General features: G+C 49.6%; 1 protein-coding gene across 1 annotated transcript in view; it reads left to right on the top strand.

Moving 5' to 3' along the window:
• The window catches only part of LOC144762767 (uncharacterized), a 599,563-nt gene that overhangs the window by 9,431 nt on the left and 567,426 nt on the right, over positions 1-22,706 (top strand). The gene's annotated exons all lie outside the window — the stretch shown is intronic.

Here is a 22,706-nt window from a genome sequence, read left to right as displayed (position 1 = left end):
TGACAACTTTCCAAAAGGTCCTCATGTCCCTGGCCCCCAAGGCGCTTCTCAAAGCATCCCACTTATCCTTTTCCCACCCTTTTTTTGGCTTCAAAGATGGCCGCTTTAAATACCGTCCTGGCAGATTTAATTTGCAGGCGATCATTAGCCTGGACGGACGATACCAACAATCTTTTGGCTTTGCGGCATTGATCGTTATACCAAGGGTGGGGGGGCATACTGCTTGGCTGGTTTGTTTTTTTGGGATAGAAGAAGTCCAATGTGACTTCTCCTAATCTAGCATGGTTTATTGTGGCCAACTCAGGATCTGTACCTGCTCCATTGTGAGTTGTTAAGTTGGATGCCGTCAGGAGCACTGGGACCAGGGCTTCATATAAAGTGCTCAATTTATCTTGCGATTGACTGAAATCGGTCCATCGCACTCGTCGCCTACAATTGGAAAGTGTCAATCTGACATCAATAGGGTTATCTGAATTAGGGACGCTACCAGGATTACACTCCTTTAGTTCAAGCAATAGCGCATGATGGTCACTATCTAGCCGTGGAACAACCCTAAAATCGATTAACCTATCCCAGGATTTGGAGTCAATTAGGATGTAGTCTAATAGAGAGCCACAGTTATTTCTATGGAAGGTATAACTACTTCATGTTTCAGACATAGTTCTACCATTGCAAGCTCTTAGGGAGTGATTCAAGACAAGGCAGTTCGTCTGAATCACCAGAGGGGACCATTTTTTAATTGGTAGACATCTAGTCTCCGGGATTGCCCAAAAATTATCCTCGTCATATAGGCTGTCCAGGAGCATTCCCTCTAGTGGCTCGAACTGGCAATTGAAATCCCCTCCTAAGATCACTATATGATTTTAAGCAATGGTACCTAAGAACATAGTTAGTTCTTCCAATGTAATTGACTCCTTTCCCAGAACCTTAGGTCTAGAATATACTTTTAAAAGAACAACAGAAATCTTTAAGGGAAACTGGAGTATAACACATAGTATATCATTCGATCCTGTGTCGATCTGCTTGGCCGCGCATCCTAGATGAACTCCCACCCATGTGCTAAGGACTCCTGATGGTCTCCCTTTACCCCGGATGTTGCGGGGATACTAAAGGTGGCAAAAACCAACTTGGGGACCTCTCCTCTAGCCCATGTTTCCTGAAACATGCACATCTCGAATTGACTAATAAAAGAGCCCCAGTTAGGATCATCTATCTTATTATTCAGACCCGCGATGTTCCATGATAGGACCCTTGTTTTTTAACAATTAGGGGCATTCGGTGTATCAGGCGCTACGGGGGGTGCTTGCCATACGGACTCTATCTTTCCACTTTCATCCTTGTAATTTGACCCCACAGGTACACAAAATGTAGGATTATCCCTCCGGACCGAGCCACCACCTTCGTGGGTGCAACCAGGGGAGCCACTCATGCTCCCAGAGGTTGGGCCCTCCCTGCGCGGGATACATGGTCCTATATCACTAACCTGGAGCTGGGTTTTTGTTTGGGGTGGATACATTTGTACCTTAATGATAGAGGGGTTTTCCTTTAGCCAGTCTACTCCATCCAAGCAGCTAAATCTATTTACAGTGGGAATATTAAAAATAGGTTGCTTTTGCCAGTGCTGATGAGTCAACTCACGGTTATTGGGGTCATTTCTCCAGCCCCGCTCTGAATGCCTGATGTCATTGTAGGGCCTGTTGGGGGGGTAGAGATAACCCAAAGGGAGTTCTTGAATACCACCCATTTTTCTCCCATCCTCTCTAGCTAAAATATTTTGGGTCATTAACGGATTTCTAAAATTAATTATTATGCAATCTCCATGGACATCCTTATATCGTCTGCCTTTCCATCCCACCCTGCGTGTGGTTAGGATCTCTTCCACATCCTCATAAATGAAATATCTGTGGTTTACAAGCCGTGAACAGATTTGTTCTTTGATTCTTGGTGAGATTCAGATTGAACCCTTCTAAGTTCAGGGATTCCTGCAAGAATGAGGACATGCGCAGTTGATGCGGGTGATGGATTTATAACTGGAGGGGATAAAAAGTGGTTGGTGGCTTCTATGTCTGTAGAGGCGCCTCCCCCAGCCTGCCTATTGTTTGATTGTTGTAGACCTGTGGATTTATACAGTGGAGGTGGGCAATTTGCTTGGTTAGAGGAACCGGTGTGGGCCTTGCAGGGCTATCTCTAATGGCCTCCGACGTGTGAATCTCCCCATTTGGTTTTAGAGGCAGCGCATGTTCCTTAGGTTTGAGGCTAGGATTAACCAACGCATTGCTTATAGTGGTCTGCACTCGTGACCCGCAATCAGGTCCAGCAATTCCATGGGCACCCCCCCTTGTACTTATGCAATCATTAAAAAGTACAGACAGCCCGTCAACCCTCTCTTGTAACGATCTAAGTTCATCCTTAACTATATCCCTCATTTGGATCTGCAGATCCACCACCAACTTTGTAACCCACACTGGCTGATTACTTATGGTTTCCATGCTCTCTTCTGGGTTCCCCATCCCAAGTTTCCCATTATCAGAAGTAACACCCTGGGGCTTCTTCCTTCTTGCAGGTGCTTTCGCCTTAGGTTTAGGTTTTCCTTTTCTATACGGTTGGTTTGGAGTAATAACTCTGGGTGGCTCGGGGATAACTACTTCTATTATTGGTGTTTGTTCACTGGAGTGGTCAGTTATAGAAGACCCTGAGATTTGTAAGATACTCGGGTCAGTCGGGACAATTTCTAGATTTGGGGTCAGGGACAGTCGTCTCTCGGTCCGCTCTGTTTCAGTTGCCATGGCTCCTAGAGCTTTTTCTAGCATCCTGTCAATAGAGGTAGGTTTACTATTTGGTTTGGACAAGACCGGGGCCTGTTTCTTCTCAGCACATGCTCTTCTCCCCATTCTGAATATTTTTAAGATTAGACTCTCGCGTTAGTAATTAGGTTTAAATTTTAGGTGGACGCAAGAGGTTCCTCTTGAAAGCACCACTACGGTGCTGTATACGCAACTACAGGAATACTTAGTAAGTGAACCAGTGCTAGAAAGTACTATCTAAGACCAGCAGGGTAAGCTGAGAAATTTACACATACAAAGTTGCTTCAGTGTTCCCAGTCCAGAGTCAATTTTGATACACACTGTGCCAACTGGGTGCCAATAAAAGAAAGGACAATTTCAAAGGTCTAGCAATCTGGAGGACATAGCCACAGTACCTTAAATACGGGTCCCAGGGATTAGGGGTTAGAGAGCAGGCCCAGCCCAGCCTCCTCTGGCCTTTGACGGCCTCGGATGGCCCCGCCCTTGGCCCAAGCTTCGCCAGGCGCATGCCCGCGTGCGTCCCGCAGTGCGAGAGTCCTACTCTGAATTCCAAGCACCTCCTGACGCTTGCTGATGGCGTCACAGACCGGTGCCACAGGGGGAATGCTGGTGCTAGTGGTCCCCCGAACTTCGCTGAGTGTTGGCGTGCAGCAGGAAAGACAGCCGGGGCAGGGGAACAAAGGTAAACATTGCGGTCTGCCTAGACGTTTAGTGGAAGTATTGCCGTGTCCTCGGAATAGCGTTGGCAGGGCCAATGCAGGGCTTTCAAGGCAGGGGAGATGTCGTTATTTGGTCTTGTGCTAAGCCTTATATAAAAATCCTTATTTTTATAATACTACTGTGTTGTGTCCATTTGTAGTGTATTCACTTTATTACTGTATGTGGTCATAAATGCTTAACGCACTGCCTCTGAGATAAGCCTGTCTGCTTTGCCAAGCTACCAAGGGGGTGAGCAGGGGTTATCTAAGTGTGTGATCCCCTTGCCCTGACTAGAAAAGGTGTGTCCCTATTTGTCAGAAGTGTATACCTCTGCCAACTAGAGACAGCCGCTTCTAACATTGGTGGGTCAGCGGTGAGGATTTGAACTTTGCATTTATGACCCATGTGCAGTGATTAGTGTGCGCTACATAGTGAAAGCAGACCATAGCGCATCCACAATCTACTTGGTTGGATATTCTATTTTTGTTCTCCAAATTTCCTCAAGCTTGATTTTTGAAACTGCCAGTTTTGACCATGAGTGATGCCGGAGTCACTACCCCTGTTGTTGTGGAGGAGTTTGATAGGAGTAAGATAAAGGATTACAAAGTACAGCAGCTGAAATCCTTTTGCAAGCAATTTAAAGTTCCTACAACAGGCCTCAAAGTTAAGGAAGATTTTCTTAAAGCATTGCAGGCCTGGTTAGAGGCCAGAGATTCCTCTGATCCGGTGGTGGTACCGACAGGGGAAGGGGAAGAGGAGGTGCCAGTGAATGGACCCCCCTCCCCTCCTGGCAGCAGTGTTTCCTCCAAAGGTCTTTCTCCTGAAGAAAGAGAAGAAAGGGCGAAGGAGCGAGCATACAACATGGAAATGGCAAAACTTAAGATAGATGGGCAGTTGGAGTTAGAGAATGCAAGAGGCAGGAGAGAAGCTGATCTGGAGATCAAAAGGTTAGAGTTTGAAAGAGAGAAGTTAGCTTTGGAGCGTGATACCAGGTTGAGGGAGTTGGAGCTCAAAGCTAAAGAGTTAGAATTGAATCCCTCTGGTGGCAGCATCCCATCTGTGCCTGCAGAAAGTAGGTTTTATTTTCTCAAAGATGTGATCAAAGATTTTCAGAAGAATGAGGATATTGGTCAATGGTTTAAAGCATATGAGTTAGCATTGTTGGCCCACCGGGTCCCTGAGAAGGATTGGGGAGCGGGGTTGTGGGGTCGCTTTGTGAATGAGGGAAGAGATACCCTGCTAGACATGCCTGTTGAGGATAGGATGTCTTATACTCATATGAAGAATGCTTTAATGTTAAGGTATGGCCTAACCCCAGAAAAGTACAGACAGGCCTTTAGAGAATGTAAGAAGTTGCCTGGTACTACGTGGGTGGAATATGTGTCATATTTTTGCAGAGCCATGGATGGTTGGGTAAAGGGCAGCAAAGTGGAAAGTTATGATGCTCTTTATGATTTGTTTGCTTGGGAGCACTTGTCTAATAACTGTTTTCCAGAGCTGCGCCAGCACCTTATTGATAGCAAGATATCTAACCCTAGAAAACTTGCTGAAGAGGCAGACTGCTGGGTCAGTACCAGGGTCCACAAGGGTCCAGTGGGAGACTCAGCCAAAGGTGGGCAGGGTCCCCAGCAGAAGAGTGGGGGGGACAAGGGTAAACAGAAGGAGTTCCAGAAAGGGCCCCAAAGTAATCCCCAAGGGAACCAAGGGAAGGGTTCCCAGCCTCCCCCAGAGAAGAAGTCAGAGGCCCCGACAGGTAAACCTGTTCGTAGGGGCCCAATGACCTGCTTCACTTGTAAGCAGGTGGGACACCGGTTTTATGATCCCCAGTGTCCCTTGAAGAACTCTACTGCACCACCACGTGCAGCTCCCTGTCAGTTGGCGAGTGTAGCCCTGGGAGGGGAGGAGATGGTTGCCCATGGTGGGGAGGGTCCCGCAGAGATGTCCCTGGTCTCTTTAGGAGACATGGAAATGGTCCCTCCACCCCCTCTGCCTAGTAACACTAAGAAATATAGGCAGTGGGTGACCATTAATGGCCATAGAGTGGAAGCTCTCAGAGACACCGGAACGAGTGTGACAGCTGTCAAGTGTCACTTGGTGTCCAGAGAGCAGGTGGTTCCCCACGCATTCTACCCTGTGATAGCTGCTGACAACTCCCAGAGAGCTTGTGAGGTAGCTCAGGTTCCCTTTGAATGGGGGGAGTTTCAGGTACTCTTCAGGTTGCTGTGAGGCCCGCCATGCCTGTTGATTGTCTCCTGGGCAACGATTTGGAAGACTCCCCTTGGGCTAAGGTGGAGAGGGAGACACATTTGAAAATGTTGGGTGTGCCAGAGTGGGTGTGTGCAACCACTCGATCAATGACAGCAAGTAACGGTGTTGATGGGGTTCTGGAGCCTGAAAGTATGGCCCAGGACCCAGCTGTGAAGAGAAGAGGCAGGGGGCGTGGGAAACCGTCCCCCATAGTTCCCGTGGTCCAGGAGGAGGCAGACCTTGAGGGGTATGCCCTGGAACCCACCCGTGAACAAGTTGCTGAACTGGGAGACCTGCCCGAGCTGACCCACTGGCAGCAGGATGGTGGTCCCTCCAGGGGGGAATTCTGTGCAGAACAGAAAGTGTGCCCTTCTCTTGTGGGTATGAGGCAGCAGGCCTCAGCCCAAACCTCAGGTGATCAGTCAGGGTCACATTTTGTTTACTGGGAGAACGATCTCCTGTATAGCGAGCCTAAGGCTGCTGAGCCTGGGTCAGCCCGTGTGCTGGTGGTACCCCAGCGCTTCAGAGCCTTCCTACTGGGTTTGGCTCATGACGTTCCTTTAGCTGGACATCTGGGGCAGGACAAGACCTATGACAGGCTTGTCACCCATTTTTATTGGCCTCAGATGCGAAGGGATACAGATGTCCATTGCAAGACCTGTCAAACTTGCCAGGCAAGTGGGAAAAGCGGGCGGAAGCAGAAGGCTCCCCTCCAACCTTTTCCCGTGGTCAGTACCCCCTTTGACCGGGTGGGGATTGACATTGTTGGGCCCCTGGACCCCAAGACAGCCCTGGACAACAGGTTCATCCTGGTCTTGGTGGACGATGCCACACGGTACCCGGAAGCCATCCCTCTCCGAACAGTGACGGCCCCCGTGGTGGGACGGGTACTGATGGGTGTTTTCTCCCGAATGGGGTTCCCCAGAGAGGTGGTGTCAGACCGGGGCACCAACTTCATTTCCAACTATATGAAGTCTCTGTGGAAGGAGTGTGGGGTAACCTACAAGTTCACCACTCCTTACCACCCTCAAGGTAATGGGTTGGTTGAGAGATTCAACCGTACCCTTAAAGGCATGATTATGGGTCTTGAAGAACCAATGAGGCGTAAATGGGACGTCCTCTTGCCATGCCTGCTGTTTGCTTACCGTGAGGTGCCACAGAAGTCTCTAGGGTTCAGCCCCTTTGAGCTTTTGTATGGACACCCGGTAAGAGGACCTTTGAGTCTGGTCAAAGAAGGCTGGGAGCAAGCTCCCAGGAAACCTCCCCAGGATGTATACAGTTACATGCTGGCCTTCAGGAACCAGACTAGGCGCTTCAGAGATCTTGCTCAGGCAAATCTGGAGGCCAGCCAGGAGGAGATGAAGCGGTGGTACGACCAGAAGGCCACTCTGGTAGAGCTTCAGCCTGGTCAGAAAGTTTGGGTCATGTCCCCTGTGGAACCTTGTGCGCTCAAGGACAGGTGGACTGGACCATTTAAGGTTGTGGAGAAAAAGAGCGATGTCACCTACATGGTGGACTTGGAGTCTCCCAGGAACCCCTTGCGGGTCCTGCATGTCAACCGTTTAAAGCCCCACTTAGAAAGGTCCGAAGTGGGCATGCTCCTAGCTACAGATGCTGGAATGGAGGAGGAGAGTGAGCCTCTTCCTGACCTCCTGTATGCCAAAGAGCAAGATGGGTGTCCTCTCTGACACACTGACCCCTGAACAGCAGCAGGATTGTCGCCAACTGTTGGGACAATTCCCTGATCTGTTTTCCTTGATTCCTGGTGTCACTCAGTGGTGTGTCCATGATTTGGACACCGGGGACAGCACTCCTGTCAAGCACAAGGCTTACAGAGTGACTGACAAGGTCAGAGCATACATCAAGGAGGAGGTCTCCAAAATGTTTGCCTTAGGGGTGGTTGAGTCCTCTAGCAGTCCTTGGGCCAGCCCAGTGGTCTTGGTCCCAAAGGCTGCAGCGCCTGGTGCTTCACCGGAACTTCGGTTCTGTGTGGATTACCGAGGACTCAATTCAGTCACCAAGACCGACGCGCACCCCATCCCCAGAGCTGATGAGCTCATAGATCGGTTGGGGGCTGCCCGGTACCTCAGTACGTTTAATCTAACGTCTGGGTATTGGCAGATCGCCTTGACTGATGGGGCAAAAGAGAGGTCAGCATTCTCAACACCAGATGGGCACTACCAGTTCCGGGTTATGCCCTTTGGGATGAAGAATGCCCCAGCCACCTTCCAGAGGTTGGTCAACCAGGTCTTGGCTGGGCTGGAGGATTTCAGTGCCGCCTACCTGGACGACATCGCAGTGTTCAGCGCCAGCTGGGAGGAACACTTGCGCCACCTCCAGGAAGTGTTGTTGGCCCTGCGCAGAGCAGGCCTCACAATCAAAGCCAGTAAGTGCCAGATTGGGCAGGGTTCAGTGGTGTACTTGGGGCACCAAGTGGGGAGCGGCAAGGTGGCCCCCCTGCAACCCAAGATTGATACCATCCTGGCATGGGCACCGCCCAAAACCCAGACTCAGGTGAGAGCCTTCTTGGGTCTCACGGGTTACTACAGGAGGTTCATCAAGGATTATGGTAACATTGTCCACCCCTTGACTTCGTTGACTTCCAGGAAGCAGCCACGACTTGTGATCTGGCCTGACGCCTGTCAGACGGCCTTTGACACCCTGAAAACTGCAATGTGCACAGCACCCATACTCCAGGCACCCGACTTTTCTAAAGAATTTGTTGTCCAGACGGACGCTTCAGAGCATGGCGTGGGGGCTGTTCTAGCCCAGGTGAATGAAGAAGGCCGAGACTTACCTGTAGCCTTCATCAGTAGGAGGTTACTTCCCAGGGAACAGAGGTGGAGTGCGATAGAGAGAGAAGCATTTGCTGTGGTCTGGGCGCTGAAGAAGCTAAGACCCTACCTGTTTGGGACTCACTTCCGGGTTCAGACAGACCACAGGCCCCTCAGATGGTTGATGCAGATGAGGGGTGAGAATCCAAAGCTGTTGAGGTGGTCCGTTTCCCTACAGGGGATGGACTTCACGGTGGAACACCGCCCTGGCACAGATCACGCCAATGCTGATGGTCTGTCCAGATTTTTCCGCCTTAGTGATGAGGACTCCCTAGGGTAAGGGTAGTTCTCCCCACATTTCAGCTGGAGGGGACACGTGTTAGACCTGGCATCATTGGCATGAGTCTCTCCTCCATTTTTTCTGTTTGCCTCCTCTGTTTACGATGTTTTGCTGGTATATTGCTTTGGGCACTGTGCCACTGCTGATCAGTGCCACAGTGCAAGTGCTCCCTATGTGAAATTGCTGTATTGATTGACGTCCATGTTTGGCTTATTTGGTTTACTATCAGTCCCTAGTAGCGTGCACCAAGAGTGCCAGGGCTTGTAAATACAAATGCTGCTCGTGGGCTTGCAGCACGTGTTGTGCCACCCACAAGAGCGGCCTCGTAAAAGTATGTCTGAAGGTCTACCATTGCTAGACCGCGTGCAGTCTGACTGTCACGAGGACTGCGCAAGTACACCTACTTGCCAGTCCCTAAACCTTCCCTTAACTTCATGTTAGTCACCCCTATGGTAGGCCCACGGGTAGGGTGCATTGTAAGCATAAGGTAGGACAAGCCTGACAAGGTTGGCATGTCCTAATAGTGAATTGCAGCCATATTCGTTTTTCACTATTGTAAGGTTACCTGCTCTCCATCAGTTAGAATGGGCTGCCAGGATTATTAATGCTATAATCCTAGCGGGCTCGGGGAGCATGGTGCAATGTCGAGTTTGGTATCCCTGAACTCAGGGTTTAATAACGCATCCGTTTGGGTGGATGGTTTTTGGACTCTGTGTTTGAAAATAGCACTTTTAGAAAGTAGCTATTTTCTTGTCTAACTATCTACCGGTCTCTGCTGGTTCTGGTGTGCGTGTGACAGGAGCTGGGTGGCTCCAGAGGTCTGAATGAGTCAGTGTGGGATGAGTGGGGCATTTGCATTGAGAGTAGGGGAAGAGTAGCTCCTGATAGCCTGCCCTGCCTGATACAATGCTGGCTCTGCTCCCCTGCCAGGCGGCTGATGACTCTGTGCCTGCCTGGGACTTTCCTGGCCCACCTCCTGCCGGGCAACTGATGGCCCTGCCCCTGCCAGTGACAATGCTGGCTCCGCTCCTGCTGGGCGGCTGAGGACTCTGCCCTGTCCAGTGAATAGGCCAGGTGCTTCGGCCTGGCAACACCCGCAACAAACCCAAGATGGGGGGAAATTCCCCTGCATGGACAAAGGGATCAAAGCCAAAAAGGGGTATAAGAGAAGGACCCCTGAACCAAGAATTTAGATCACTTCTGACAAGGAAACCTGAACCAAGGACAAGAAGCCTGCTGATCCAAGGACTGCCTACCCCTTCTGCCAGAGTGCTGTTTGTTGGGGGAATCCTGCAGTTGCTTCTTTTTTTTTGCCAAGGAACCAGGAGAGAGGAACTGAGTGTGTACTCTCAAACTTTGCTCAAGAAAATCTCCAAGGGCTGGAAGAAGTGCCAGTCTCCTGTTGAAGTCACAGGGTTAAAGGACTTCATTGATTTGCTGAAAGTGCTTGTTGCTGGAACCTGAAATCCAGCACCTCTGAAGAATCCAGCTATCTCGACGCCGACGGACGTCGCCGAATCCAGCTCGACATCGTGAGTAACGGCTCCAGTGTCCCGCACCTTCGACGCCGGTCGGCGGGCCCGATCGACGCCAGTAGCGACGCCAGTGAGTAGCGAGTTCGGCTCCAGCTCCAAGTGACCCTGTGTCGACGCCGCTGCTGATCGCATCAACATCGAGCCCTCTCGACGCCGTGAGCGCTGCTCACTCTTGCAACATCGACATCGACGACGCCGTATCCTGCTTCACCTCGTGAGCGCTGCTCCTGCCTGACTTCGGTCGACGCCGCTGCAGATCGCCCCGACTCCGAGGCCCGATCGACGCCGAAGACGCGACGCCGGACATCTCGACGCCGCTGATCATCGAGTGCTTCACTTTTCCAAGGTACTGTGTTGTTGGGGTCTGTGCGACTCCGGGCTCGACGTAGCGCTCCTCGCGGTCGACGCCGAACCTTTGGATTAACTTTGCCTCGACGTCGTGTGACTCCCGTGTGGGTTACATTGTTGCCAAGAACTGTGTTTTTAAAGAAGAAGAGTTGCTTTTGATACTAAAGACTTTGTGCTAAGAAGAAACCGTGCTTGAACTATTATTTTTCCTTCCAAGAGTATTTATTAAGACTGTGGTATATTTTTGTCGTTATTTGGTCTTGTGCTAAGCCTTATATAAAAATCCTTATTTTTATAATACTACTGTGTTGTGTCCATTTGTAGTGTATTCACTTTATTACTGTATGTGGTCATAAATGCTTAACGCACTGCCTCTGAGATAAGCCTGTCTGCTTTGCCAAGCTACCAAGGGGGTGAGCAGGGGTTATCTAAGTGTGTGATCCCCTTGCCCTGACTAGAAAAGGTGTGTCCCTATTTGTCAGAAGTGTATACCTCTGCCAACTAGAGACAGCCGCTTCTAACATTGGTGGGTCAGCGGTGAGGATTTGAACTTTGCATTTATGACCCATGTGCAGTGATTAGTGTGTGCTACATAGTGAAAGCAGACCATAGCGCATCCACAATCTACTTGGTTGGATATTCTATTTTTGTTCTCCAAATTTCCTGAAGCTTGATTTTTGAAACTGCCAGTTTTGACCATGAGTGATGCCGGAGTCACTACCCCTGTTGTTGTGGAGGAGTTTGATAGGAGTAAGATAAAGGATTACAAAGTACAGCAGCTGAAATCCTTTTGCAAGCAATTTAAAGTTCCTACAACAGGCCTCAAAGTTAAGGAAGATTTTCTTAAAGCATTGCAGGCCTGGTTAGAGGCCAGAGATTCCTCTGATCCGGTGGTGGTACCGACAGGGGAAGGGGAAGAGGAGGTGCCAGTGAATGGACCCCCCTCCCCTCCTGGCAGCAGTGTTTCCTCCAAAGGTCTTTCTCCTGAAGAAAGAGAAGAAAGGGCGAAGGAGCGAGCATACAACATGGAAATGGCAAAACTTAAGATAGATGGGCAGTTGGAGTTAGAGAATGCAAGAGGCAGGAGAGAAGCTGATCTGGAGATCAAAAGGTTAGAGTTTGAAAGAGAGAAGTTAGCTTTGGAGCGTGATACCAGGTTGAGGGAGTTGGAGCTCAAAGCTAAAGAGTTAGAATTGAATCCCTCTGGTGGCAGCATCCCATCTGTGCCTGCAGAAAGTAGGTTTTATTTTCTCAAAGATGTGATCAAAGATTTTCAGAAGAATGAGGATATTGGTCAATGGTTTAAAGCATATGAGTTAGCATTGTTGGCCCACCGGGTCCCTGCGAAGGATTGGGGAGCGGGGTTGTGGGGTCGCTTTGTGAATGAGGGAAGAGATACCCTGCTAGACATGCCTGTTGAGGATAGGATGTCTTATACTCATATGAAGAATGCTTTAATGTTAAGGTATGGCCTAACCCCAGAAAAGTACAGACAGGCCTTTAGAGAATGTAAGAAGTTGCCTGGTACTACGTGGGTGGAATATGTGTCATATTTTTGCAGAGCCATGGATGGTTGGGTAAAGGGCAGCAAAGTGGAAAGTTATGATGCTCTTTATGATTTGTTTGCTTGGGAGCACTTGTCTAATAACTGTTTTCCAGAGCTGCGCCAGCACCTTATTGATAGCAAGATATCTAACCCTAGAAAACTTGCTGAAGAGGCGGACTGCTGGGTCAGTACCAGGGTCCACAAGGGTCCAGTGGGAGACTCAGCCAAAGGTGGGCAGGGTCCCCAGCAGAAGAGTGGGGGGGACAAGGGTAAACAGAAGGAGTTCCAGAAAGGGCCCCAAAGTAATCCCCAAGGGAACCAAGGGAAGGGTTCCCAGCCTCCCCCAGAGAAGAAGTCAGAGGCCCCGACAGGTAAACCTGTTCGTAGGGGCCCAATGACCTGCTTCACTTGTAAGCAGGTGGGACACCGGTTTTATGATCCCCAGTGTCCCTTGAAGAACTCTACTGCACCACCACGTGCAGCTCCCTGTCAGTTGGCGAGTGTAGCCCTGGGAGGGGAGGAGATGGTTGCCCATGGTGGGGAGGGTCCCGCAGAGATGTCCCTGGTCTCTTTAGGAGACATGGAAATGGTCCCTCCACCCCCTCTGCCTAGTAACACTAAGAAATATAGGCAGTGGGTGACCATTAATGGCCATAGAGTGGAAGCTCTCAGAGACACCGGAACGAGTGTGACAGCTGTCAAGTGTCACTTGGTGTCCAGAGAGCAGGTGGTTCCCCACGCATTCTACCCTGTGATAGCTGCTGACAACTCCCAGAGAGCTTGTGAGGTAGCTCAGGTTCCCTTTGAATGGGGGGAGTTTCAGGTACTCTTCAGGTTGCTGTGAGGCCCGCCATGCCTGTTGATTGTCTCCTGGGCAACGATTTGGAAGACTCCCCTTGGGCTAAGGTGGAGAGGGAGACACATTTGAAAATGTTGGGTGTGCCAGAGTGGGTGTGTGCAACCACTCGATCAATGACAGCAAGTAACGGTGTTGATGGGGTTCTGGAGCCTGAAAGTATGGCCCAGGACCCAGCTGTGAAGAGAAGAGGCAGGGGGCGCGGGAAACCGTCCCCCATAGTTCCCGTGGTCCAGGAGGAGGCAGACCTTGAGGGGTATGCCCTGGAACCCACCCGTGAACAAGTTGCTGAACTGGGAGACCTGCCCGAGCTGACCCACTGGCAGCAGGATGGTGGTCCCTCCAGGGGGGAATTCTGTGCAGAACAGAAAGTGTGCCCTTCTCTTGTGGGTATGAGGCAGCAGGCCTCAGCCCAAACCTCAGGTGATCAGTCAGGGTCACATTTTGTTTACTGGGAGAACGATCTCCTGTATAGCGAGCCTAAGGCTGCTGAGCCTGGGTCAGCCCGTGTGCTGGTGGTACCCCAGCGCTTCAGAGCCTTCCTACTGGGTTTGGCTCATGACGTTCCTTTAGCTGGACATCTGGGGCAGGACAAGACCTATGACAGGCTTGTCACCCATTTTTATTGGCCTCAGATGCGAAGGGATACAGATGTCCATTGCAAGACCTGTCAAACTTGCCAGGCAAGTGGGAAAAGCGGGCGGAAGCAGAAGGCTCCCCTCCAACCTTTTCCCGTGGTCAGTACCCCCTTTGACCGGGTGGGGATTGACATTGTTGGGCCCCTGGACCCCAAGACAGCCCTGGACAACAGGTTCATCCTGGTCTTGGTGGACGATGCCACACGGTACCCGGAAGCCATCCCTCTCCGAACAGTGACGGCCCCCGTGGTGGGACGGGTACTGATGGGTGTTTTCTCCCGAATGGGGTTCCCCAGAGAGGTGGTGTCAGACCGGGGCACCAACTTCATTTCCAACTATATGAAGTCTCTGTGGAAGGAGTGTGGGGTAACCTACAAGTTCACCACTCCTTACCACCCTCAAGGTAATGGGTTGGTTGAGAGATTCAACCGTACCCTTAAAGGCATGATTATGGGTCTTGAAGAACCAATGAGGCGTAAATGGGACGTCCTCTTGCCATGCCTGCTGTTTGCTTACCGTGAGGTGCCACAGAAGTCTCTAGGGTTCAGCCCCTTTGAGCTTTTGTATGGACACCCGGTAAGAGGACCTTTGAGTCTGGTCAAAGAAGGCTGGGAGCAAGCTCCCAGGAAACCTCCCCAGGATGTATACAGTTACATGCTGGCCTTCAGGAACCAGACTAGGCGCTTCAGAGATCTTGCTCAGGCAAATCTGGAGGCCAGCCAGGAGGAGATGAAGCGGTGGTACGACCAGAAGGCCACTCTGGTAGAGCTTCAGCCTGGTCAGAAAGTTTGGGTCATGTCCCCTGTGGAACCTTGTGCGCTCAAGGACAGGTGGACTGGACCATTTAAGGTTGTGGAGAAAAAGAGCGATGTCACCTACATGGTGGACTTGGAGTCTCCCAGGAACCCCTTGCGGGTCCTGCATGTCAACCGTTTAAAGCCCCACTTAGAAAGGTCCGAAGTGGGCATGCTCCTAGCTACAGATGCTGGAATGGAGGAGGAGAGTGAGCCTCTTCCTGACCTCCTGTATGCCAAAGAGCAAGATGGGTCAGTGGATGGTGTTGTCCTCTCTGACACACTGACCCCTGAACAGCAGCAGGATTGTCGCCAACTGTTGGGACAATTCCCTGATCTGTTTTCCTTGATTCCTGGTGTCACTCAGTGGTGTGTCCATGATGTGGACACCGGGGACAGCACTCCTGTCAAGCGCAAGGCTTACAGAGTGACTGACAAGGTCAGAGCATACATCAAGGAGGAGGTCTCCAAAATGTTTGCCTTAGGGGTGGTTGAGTCCTCTAGCAGTCCTTGGGCCAGCCCAGTGGTCTTGGTCCCAAAGGCTGCAGCGCCTGGTGCTTCACCGGAACTTCGGTTCTGTGTGGATTACCGAGGACTCAATTCAGTCACCAAGACCGACGCGCACCCCATCCCCAGAGCTGATGAGCTCATAGATCGGTTGGGGGCTGCCCGGTACCTCAGTACGTTTAATCTAACGTCTGGGTATTGGCAGATCGCCTTGACTGATGGGGCAAAAGAGAGGTCAGCATTCTCAACACCAGATGGGCACTACCAGTTCCGGGTTATGCCCTTTGGGATGAAGAATGCCCCTGCCACCTTCCAGAGGTTGGTCAACCAGGTCTTGGCTGGGCTGGAGGATTTCAGTGCCGCCTACCTGGACGACATCGCAGTGTTCAGCGCCAGCTGGGAGGAACACTTGCGCCACCTCCAGGAAGTGTTGTTGGCCCTGCGCAGAGCAGGCCTCACAATCAAAGCCAGTAAGTGCCAGATTGGGCAGGGTTCAGTGGTGTACTTGGGGCACCAAGTGGGGAGAGGCAAGGTGGCCCCCCTGCAACCCAAGATTGATACCATCCTGGCATGGGCACCGCCCAAAACCCAGACTCAGGTGAGAGCCTTCTTGGGTCTCACGGGTTACTACAGGAGGTTCGTCAAAGATTATGGTAACATTGTCCACCCCTTGACTTCGTTGACTTCCAGGAAGCAGCCACGACTTGTGATCTGGACTGACGCCTGTCAGACGGCCTTTGACACCCTGAAAACTGCAATGTGCACAGCACCCATACTCCAGGCACCCGACTTTTCTAAAGAATTTGTTGTCCAGACGGACGCTTCAGAGCATGGCGTGGGGGCTGTTCTAGCCCAGGTGAATGAAGAAGGCCGAGACTTACCTGTAGCCTTCATCAGTAGGAGGTTACTTCCCAGGGAACAGAGGTGGAGTGCGATAGAGAGAGAAGCATTTGCTGTGGTCTGGGCGCTGAAGAAGCTAAGACCCTACCTGTTTGGGACTCACTTCCGGGTTCAGACAGACCACAGGCCCCTCAGATGGTTGATGCAGATGAGGGGTGAGAATCCAAAGCTGTTGAGGTGGTCCGTTTCCCTACAGGGGATGGACTTCACGGTGGAACACCGCCCTGGCACAGATCACGCCAATGCTGATGGTCTGTCCAGATTTTTCCGCCTTAGTGATGAGGACTCCCTAGGGTAAGGGTAGTTCTCCCCACATTTCAGCTGGAGGGGACACGTGTTAGACCTGGCATCATTGGCATGAGTCTCTCCTCCATTTTTTCTGTTTGCCTCCTCTGTTTACGATGTTTTGCTGGTATATTGCTTTGGGCACTGTGCCACTGCTGATCAGTGCCACAGTGCAAGTGCTCCCTATGTGAAATTGCTGTATTGATTGACGTCCATGTTTGGCTTATTTGGTTTACTATCAGTCCCTAGTAGCGTGCACCAAGAGTGCCAGGGCTTGTAAATACAAATGCTGCTCGTGGGCTTGCAGCACGTGTTGTGCCACCCACAAGAGCGGCCTCGTAAAAGTATGTCTGAAGGTCTACCATTGCTAGACCGCGTGCAGTCTGACTGTCACGAGGACTGCGCAAGTACACCTACTTGCCAGTCCCTAAACCTTCCCTTAACTTCATGTTAGTCACCCCTATGGTAGGCCCACGGGTAGGGTGCATTGTAAGCATAAGGTAGGACAAGCCTGACAAGGTTGGCATGTCCTAATAGTGAATTGCAGCCATATTCGTTTTTCACTATTGTAAGGTTACCTGCTCTCCATCAGTTAGAATGGGCTGCCAGGATTATTAATGCTATAATCCTAGCGGGCTCGGGGAGCATGGTGCAATGTCGAGTTTGGTATCCCTGAACTCAGGGTTTAATAACGCATCCGTTTGGGTGGATGGTTTTTGGACTCTGTGTTTGAAAATAGCACTTTTAGAAAGTAGCTATTTTCTTGTCTAACTATCTACCGGTCTCTGCTGGTTCTGGTGTGCGTGTGACAGGAGCTGGGTGGCTCCAGAGGTCTGAATGAGTCAGTGTGGGATGAGTGGGGCATTTGCATTGAGAGTAGGGGAAGAGTAGCTCCTGATAGCCTGCCCTGCCTGATACAATGCTGGCTCTGCTCCCCTGCCAGGCGGCTGATGACTCTGTGCCTGCCTGGGACTTTCCTGGCCCACCTCCTGCCGGGCAACTGATGGCCCTGCCCCTGCCAGTGACAATGCTGGCTCCGCTCCTGCTGGGCGGCTGAGGACTCTGCCCTGTCCAGTGAATAGGCCAGGTGCTTCGGCCTGGCAACACCCACAACAAACCCAAGATGGGGGAAATTCCCCTGCATGGACAAAGGGATCAAAGCCAAAAAGGGGTATAAGAGAAGGACCCCTGAACCAAGAATTTAGATCACTTCTGACAAGGAAACCTGAACCAAGGACAAGAAGCCTGCTGATCCAAGGACTGCCTACCCCTTCTGCCAGAGTGCTGTTTGTTGGGGGAATCCTGCAGTTGCTTCTTTATTTTTGCCAAGGAACCAGGAGAGAGGAACTGAGTGTGTACTCTCAAACTTTGCTCAAGAAAATCTCCAAGGGCTGGAAGAAGTGCCAGTCTCCTGTTGAAGTCACAGGGTTAAAGGACTTCATTGATTTGCTGAAAGTGCTTGTTGCTGGAACCTGAAATCCAGCACCTCTGAAGAATCCAGCTATCTCGACGCCGACGGACGTCGCCGAATCCAGCTCGACATCGTGAGTAACGGCTCCAGTGTCCCGCACCTTCGACGCCGGCCGCCGGGCCCGATCGACGCCAGTAGCGACGCCGGTGAGTAGCGAGTTCGGCTCCAGCTCCAAGTGACCCTGTGTCGACGCCGCTGCTGATCGCATCAACATCGAGCCCTCTCGACGCCGTGAGCGCTGCTCACTCTTGCAACATCGACATCGACGACGCCGTATCCTGCTTCACCTCGTGAGCGCTGCTCCTGCCTGACTTCGGTCGACGCCGCTGCAGATCGCCCCGACTCCGAGGCCCGATCGACGCCGAAGACGCGACGCCGGACATCTCGACGCCGCTGATCGAGTGCTTCACTTTTCCAAGGTACTGTGTTGTTGGGGTCTGTGCGACTCCGGGCTCGACGTAGCGCTCCTCGCGGTCGACGCCGAACCTTTGGATTAACTTTGCCTCGACGTCGTGTGACTCCCGTGTGGGTTACATTGTTGCCAAGAACTGTGTTTTAAAGAAGAAGAGTTGCTTTTGATACTAAAGACTTTGTGCTAAGAAGAAACCGTGCTTGAACTATTATTTTTCCTTCCAAGAGTATTTATTAAGACTGTGGTATATTTTTGTCGTTATTTGGTCTTGTGCTAAGCCTTATATAAAAATCCTTATTTTTATAATACTACTGTGTTGTGTCCATTTGTAGTGTATTCACTTTATTACTGTATGTGGTCATAAATGCTTAACGCACTGCCTCTGAGATAAGCCTGTCTGCTTTGCCAAGATACCAAGGGGGTGAGCAGGGGTTATCTAAGTGTGTGATCCCCTTGCCCTGACTAGAAAAGGTGTGTCCCTATTTGTCAGAAGTGTATACCTCTGCCAACTAGAGACAGCCGCTTCTAACACCCCTGTATTGGAGTTTCGAGGATAAAAGGTCTGCCTCTGCTGTAAAATCTGCCCGTTCTGTACAATTGTGGCGTATACGGAAGAATTGACCCACTGGCAAGTTGTCCCTAAGGGACTTAGGATGGAAACTGTCAAATGCCAAATAGTGCATTCTTGTCGGTGGGTTTGTGGAACACCTTGGTCTGTAGCGTCCCTCCTTTTGGTTCTATCAATAAATCCAAAAAGGGTAAGCTTGTTTTGGTGACAGTCGAGGTAAAGTGGCGGAGGGGATTTCTTAGATTGAGCCACTCCAAGAAGAGGGCAACAGATGACTCATCACCCTCCCACACCACCAAAACGTCATCAATATAACGACGCCACAACTTCAAGTTTGATCCCCAAGGGCAGGTGGTATCAAAAATCACTGTATGCTCAAAGGCCCCCACATACAACCCCGCCAAACTTGGCGCAAAGACACTACCCATCGATGTACCATGGGTTTGCAAGTACAGTTTTCCATCAAATTCAAAAAAGTTTTTAGTTATATTCCGCAGAGGGAAACTCTAAGGGTACTGGAAGATATCCTATATGCGGAAGAGTGGTCAGACGCCCAGATCCTTTGTTTAACATCTGGCGGAGATCGCCCTAACTAAAAACTTTTTGGGATTTGATGGAAAACTGTGCGCAACTAAGTCAGGCCACGCTGCTTGTAATAACCAAACTCAATTAGCCACTAGAGTTGAAAGCTCTAGTTAGTTGTTGCACCCCATTCAAGATTTTGGTTTCAAATAAGAAAATAACAGGTGTGCACCCCCATTTACAAAATGTATATAAAATTTCAACTGTAGTACGGCAGGTAGGGTGAGAAGTGGATCTAAAATTGTCACAGAGAAGTGCTGCGTATTATTGCAGCTGCAGATATCTTATATACTCTTTGGGGATAGTATTGAGATATTATATGAATGCCATGGCACAAGACATGGAAGCTTACTATTATTGGTCGTGCTTTATTGTAGAATTTTTTTTCCCTCGATGGTGGGACTCTCCTCCATACGTGTTTGATCGATTCCCGATCCAGCATATTCTTTCTACCAGCCGGACTTCGGCGAGGTGGACGCTAGGACTGGGATGGATAGACGTCCTGAAGAAGACCGGGGTGACCAGTGTATTTTTTGGCACAGTAAGTCCGTCGAAACATGTTGGCACAAGTAGTCTAGGGAGGGGTGTTTTGGGATCCTGAATTCTCTTTAAAACACTGCCCATCCTTCTATATTTTAATCCTGGTCGTGGAACCCATAAATAAAGTTTCATGAGGGTATCCATGAGCCAGTTTTAAGCAATTCCCATTCTGCACTTTGTTCTATCACGATACCCAGTCACAGGGTGACATTCACCGTGTTATAAGTTTTCTGGCACATTTGTGTTGTTTTGTATACGTTTCTGTTTATTTGTACTGTTTTTTTGTTTTCCCCTCCCTTATGCTCCGTCCTGAGCGTGGCTACGCCAAGGCGTATTGCAAGCAGACCCGACGATTAAGCATGTCACCCACATTTGTGTGTGAGTGAGGGCAGTTTTCTAAACAGATTTATTTTTGCCTTATTCGAGTCTGTTTTGTCTTGTTTGGTTCTCCCTATCCCTTTATGTGTGTACAGATTACTCTAGGGGGTTCAGGATAGTGGAGACTTATGTTTGACCCTCTCCCCTTACAAGTGAGTTAGGAATCATACCTCCCACACAGTAAACAGTGTGGGAGGTAGGATTCCAGGCAATGTAAAGGTCCTTCAGTAGGCTCTCAGTGCTCCTGGTACCTTCCGTCCAGAACCGTACAGCAAGCTTTGACTGCTGCTGCCCTGAGAAACGATTCTGACCTCCTACTGCTGAGCCAAGCTGGAGCACGGGAAGGCAGACAATAGGTATCCTGTCACAGGGTGGTGTGACCACCTCCCAGACAGGGTTTAGTGTATTGGGACAGGGTGGGGGTGCTTGCCAGCGACACTCCGACTGCTTGAAGGGCACATTTGGTGCCCTCCTTGTATACGCCAGCTCAAACCAGTTCAGGGAGCCATTGGGTCCCCTCTCTGGTGCAAATCTGGCCAAAGGACATGAGAGTAACCTCCCCACTGCCCAGCCCGTCCATTCGTCTGTTTCGCTAAACAAAGTGATAGATTTTCAATCGTACGAGTATTCTGTATTTCCAGTAGACATCGCTTACCTCTTCTCTATCACAGAATTTTACAGTCGCCGATAAAGTAGCACCACTTCCTCTACCTTACCCTTCACTCAAGCTCGGGTTAAGCTCTATTACTCTCCCAGCGCTAAATTTTAAACCAGGATACACATTAATCCCTATGCTTGAAAGCCAAGACTTCATAGACTGTCCTCGCTATGCATTTATCCTTTCACACGTAGAGTCCCTAAACAGTGATATACGACGATACCACCGCAGTATACGACAATACTACTTTTTTTTAAACAGACTCTGCGATGTGTGACTTCACTTGCCACACTTCCTCTGCCTGCAGACAGAGTGACCAGCTTCACGCAATCCTCTAAAGCCTTTTCAGGGCTACATATAACGTAATACGAATTCAACAGATGTTAGTCGTAATTCTATACATTAACTTCTGTATATTTCTTTCTGTACATTATCCTGGCTAATTCCATAGCAACCACTACTCTGCTACCAAGTTATGTAACTGATGCAGCGCTACTCCAAAAATAATTTCTAAAACCTCATCATCTTTCCCTGAAGTCACACATTACACATATATTCACCAGTGGGGCCCATAACACTGATTTCACTTACACACTTTCTCTCTCTTCATTGATTGATGAGATTCAAAGGAGAGCTACTGGATCATAGCGGAGTGCCTAAATCAATCCTATCTATTTACAATATGTACGTCTGCAGTTTAAATTCACTTACCATGGTATTCATTTTCTACGATAATTTTATTAGACACGCCACCATTTTATCTCATGCGATAGATCTACTAGTGGAAAATTAGACCAAGGATGAACAAGACCAGCTTAATTCTTCATTTAATCTAACTTTATTTCTAGGAGATTCTCTCGTCATGACTTTAAATTTTATTCACGTAGTCTAACTGATTAAGTTCAAAAAAGGTATTTCACACATTAAAAGATTAACATTTAAATCTCAGAATGGAGTTAAGAAAAATATGACATTTAATAAGATTCAAAGGACATAGGTATTAACAAAAGACATAATAGTTCCCCGGACTCTGTTCTACCTTCCTAACTACCTTCCTTGCCTAAAAGTGCCATTTCTACTCGCTCTAAGTCCCAATCCTAAAATATAACTGGCAGAGTTATTACGTGTCAGAGTCCGATCAGCAGTTTGACAGCATGTCAGGGTACAAAGATGAAATCAGAAAAGAGAGTTTTTTCTATCATCCAGATGCAGTCTTTTAGACCCTTTTTCACTAACTAAACTATCTACATTTTATATCATCTAGGGTCCAGCAAAGTTCTGATTGGCTCTCCCAAGGGGTGGAAAGCGAAATGTTCAATATGTCACCCCATGACTTCCTGTAGAGTCAGCAAAAACTGAATCGTCCATTGTTTTTAAAGTTTTCTTCGTCTATGTTCGTTAAGTCGATAGTTTCACAAAAACTCTCACGATCCCAACACGGACTTCCATTTTGTTGGCAGACATTCAGGGTTCCAGGGCTAATCGTCCTTGAACTACAGAGCGTAGGCACAGGCCATTCTTTTCCGACTGCAGCATCTTACAAACCCATCGCCTGCGCATTTTGCTTCAGTTACCAGGCCTCAAACTGCTGCCATTTTCAAGAAGGCCTCAGAGGCCCACTCGGGAACTATTATCAAAACAAACACAAATAACTATTAATTATTGAATTAAAACCCATTCTGTTAACCTCCTCTTTTACTGAAGTATCCCTGTTAGTTGTTACCTAGCAATAGAATGCACATTTATGCGTGATATACTCACTTATGTCCAGGTTTTGGCCACAAACAGACGTAAACAAAAGCACATTTATGCCGGATTCGATTA

The sequence above is a fragment of the Lissotriton helveticus genome, chromosome 1_1 (genome assembly GCF_964261635.1).
Source record: "Lissotriton helveticus chromosome 1_1, aLisHel1.1, whole genome shotgun sequence".
In the NCBI taxonomy this organism is placed as follows: domain Eukaryota; kingdom Metazoa; phylum Chordata; class Amphibia; order Caudata; family Salamandridae; genus Lissotriton; species Lissotriton helveticus.
Note: the sequence above shows the minus strand (reverse complement) of the source record. Positions and strands in the feature narration are given on the sequence as shown.